The sequence below is a fragment of the Callorhinus ursinus genome, unplaced genomic scaffold, assembly GCF_003265705.2.
Source record: "Callorhinus ursinus isolate GAN/ISIS: 27379988/994484 unplaced genomic scaffold, GSC_fseal_2.0 scaffold21, whole genome shotgun sequence".
In the NCBI taxonomy this organism is placed as follows: domain Eukaryota; kingdom Metazoa; phylum Chordata; class Mammalia; order Carnivora; family Otariidae; genus Callorhinus; species Callorhinus ursinus.
The window spans coordinates 27,234,908-27,238,097 of NW_027397083.1; positions in this window are offsets into that span (position 1 = coordinate 27,234,908).

Here is a 3,190-nt window from a genome sequence, read left to right on the forward strand (position 1 = left end):
GGGGTGGGGCAGCTGGCAGCAGGATGGCATGCCCCATGATTTCTTTTCCTCCAGCGGGTTAGCTCAGATTGCATGGTGGGGACAAGGGCTCCAAAGAAAGAGAAAGGAAATACCCAAGACCTCCTGAGGCTAGGATTGGAACTGGTTCACCATGACTTCCATCTCATTCTCCCAGCCAAATAAGTCACAGTGGCCATCCAGAATCAAGGTCTAGAGAAACAGATTCCATGTTTCAATGAAAGATTCTGGAAGTCAGTCTGCAAAGAGCATAGGTAGATGCAGGAAGGTCACCAACTGGGGCTATCCGTTCAAGCAACCCACCAGTCTGATGCACAGCCCGGCGGGCTGGGGTCTCCTCTCACTACCCTCAGGTTTCAGAAACCATACCCGTAATTTGGACTGCGCGTGCGTGCGGGGAAGGCGGGGGCGGGGCAGTGAAGGCGGTGGCTGGGCTGGGGCTGGTATCGCGATCTAGGACACAGTAAAGTAGATTCTGCAAGTGTTGGGAAAACTGCAAACTGGCTTCAGCTGTTGCTTCAAGAAGGTTCTTCTGCCAGGGTGAAGAGGTGGCCAGCGTGATCCTCTCAGGAATTGCAGATAGGAAGCAAACAGGGGGGAGCACGTCCCCTCCTCCTTCTCCAGCCCTCCTGTGCCCCTCTGGCAAACCCCTTCCCTATGAGCACAAGTTAACAGGGAGCCAGCTGGCCGAGGCGGAAGGGATTTTCAGAGTCTCGGTCCGGCATCACGTGATAGAGTATTACAAGTGTGGGTTCACAGTTCTGAGACAAGAGACAATATGCTACTAACGGGCAGATCCTGTTTTCTGGTTTCTGTGACTTATTTCTTGTAACTTCCTGAGAAAAGATGCATGTAAGGTAAATTTCTTCAGGTCTTTTTTTTTTTTTTTAGATTTTATTTATTTATTTGAGAGAGAGAAATGAGAGAGAGAGAGCACATGAGAGGAGGGAGGGTCTGAGGGAGAAGCAGACTCCCTGCTGGGCAGGGAGCCAGATGCGGGACTCAATTCCGGGACTCCAGGATCATGACCTGAGCCGAACGCAGTTGCCCAACCAACTGAGCCACCCAGGCGCCCTTCTTCAGGTCTTTAATGTCTAAAGTATCATTAACTACCACCACAATCACAGCTTGGCTGAGTATGGCATTCTAGTATGAAAATCATTTGCCCTCAGTATTTTGAAATCATGTCTCCACTATCTTCTAGCACCTGCTGTAGCCACTAAGTCTGATGCCACGTGGATTTCTGAGCCTCTGTGGGTCTTGTTTTCATTGCTGATTGTTTGATCTTTTCTCTGTGGAAGCTGTTAGGATTTTCTCTTTATTCCCGCTATTCTGAACTTTCACAGTGATTTCCCTTAGTTGTTTTTTCTTTTTCTTTACATTTTTTTTCTTTTAAAATTAATTCTGCAAAGTGCTCAGTGGGCCTTTTCAATTTGGAAACTCATTTCCTTAAACTGTGAAATTGTACTGAAATATACTGAAGTCTTTGATAACTTCTTCACATATTTTTTCTCTCTCTGGAATTTCTATTAATCACCTGTGGCATCATCTAATTTTCTTATTATTGTTATTTTACTGTTAGCTGAGTAACCCCCCAGTTTTTAGTACGGTGCCCCCACCTTCATCAGTGGCTGGTCTCCTGAGGTAAGAATCCTGGTTTCACCTTGCCCAGGGTCCATCTTAACTCTGGGCTATGGATGGGTACTCGCTGGATTGTGCGGGGCAGGACCAAAGATGCAGAGGGGCAGGACAGTGCCTCTTATGCAGGCGTTCAGTCCATTCCTCTGTTTGAGGCCCACCTGTGCTCTGAATTTCAGATGTACTTGGTGCCTTCAATTTCTGACTCCCTGGGGATCCATAGCATGCACCAGTTTCCCTCTTGGTGTCCCCCCACTTCAGACTTTGGTTTCCATTTTCTCTGGATGGCTAAGTCAATCTCACTTGTGCACCTGCTTTTATCTCTTTCGATCTACCTCTGACTCTGTCAGTACCACTGGAGAGCATCTCTACCGAGAGGCAACGGAGACATGATCCTCTTAACTGAGAAAGATGGTGAATGTGCTTCAGAAGTTGTGCAATAATGTTGCAGAATGTTCCCTCATGAATCAAGGCATCCTGACTCTCTGCAATCCTCTTCCACACTGAATCTGTGACTTGCCAATGGGACATTAGCAAACGCCAGTCAAGCAGAAGCTTGTGCACTGGGTGATATCCTCTGGCTGCTAGGAACTCTGAGACCACTGGGTGAAGAAGCAAAAGCCACCTCCTGCATAGTGAGAGACCACAGGGAGGGAGAAGCCGACCCACCCAGCAGAGCCCAGCCCTCAGTCACCCCAGCTCCCTTCTGACTGCAAAGGGGTGAACTCGGTTAATACAGAAGCAGAAGCACCCCCACCTGAGCCCAGCCCAAACCAACTCACACAATTGCGAGCAAATGATTGTGGTTCTCGGCCATCATGTTTGGAGTGTTCCGTGACGCAAGGACTAACTGATAGGCAGGTGTCACACGGACGGTTTCTTTTTTGTTTCCTGTGCCTTTAGGGGTCACAGATCAAGGTTATGCTGTTTTTGTTCTCTGCGTCCCTGTAAGTTTACACTTCTATTTATCTCTTTATTTCCATTTTGATATGGTTTGGGGAAGAGAAAAAAAGTAAACATACAAAGCAATTCCATCCCATTTAACTGCAAGTCTCTGTTCACTTCTTCATCGTCCAATAGATACTTATTGAGCACTAGTGGATATCAGCACTTATGATGCGGCTCTCGTTTCATCTGTACAGTAATATACCACATTGGGCATTGTTTTCCCCTTTCACAGATGAGACAACCAAGACTCAGAGAGGTGAAGTGACTTGCTGGAGGTCCCACAATTAATAAGGAGGACTGTTGGGATGTGTTCTTTCAGCTGAGTGCCGATAAAGCCCCCAATAGTTCCAGTACATTTTGTTGAACTAGAAAACAGACCACAGAGAAGCAAAAGTTGGGACGGATCTAAGACCCATCCTTGAGTAGACTCAACCAGCTAGCTGGCTGGATACAGGTGGTGAACAAGAAACAACGACTAGGAATCCCACCTCCTATTTGTCTGCCTTTGATCTGGAGATGGCCATGGGACAGCACCATGAACAAAAAGGGACAACAGAGGCATGGACATCTTAATTGGGGAAGGTGG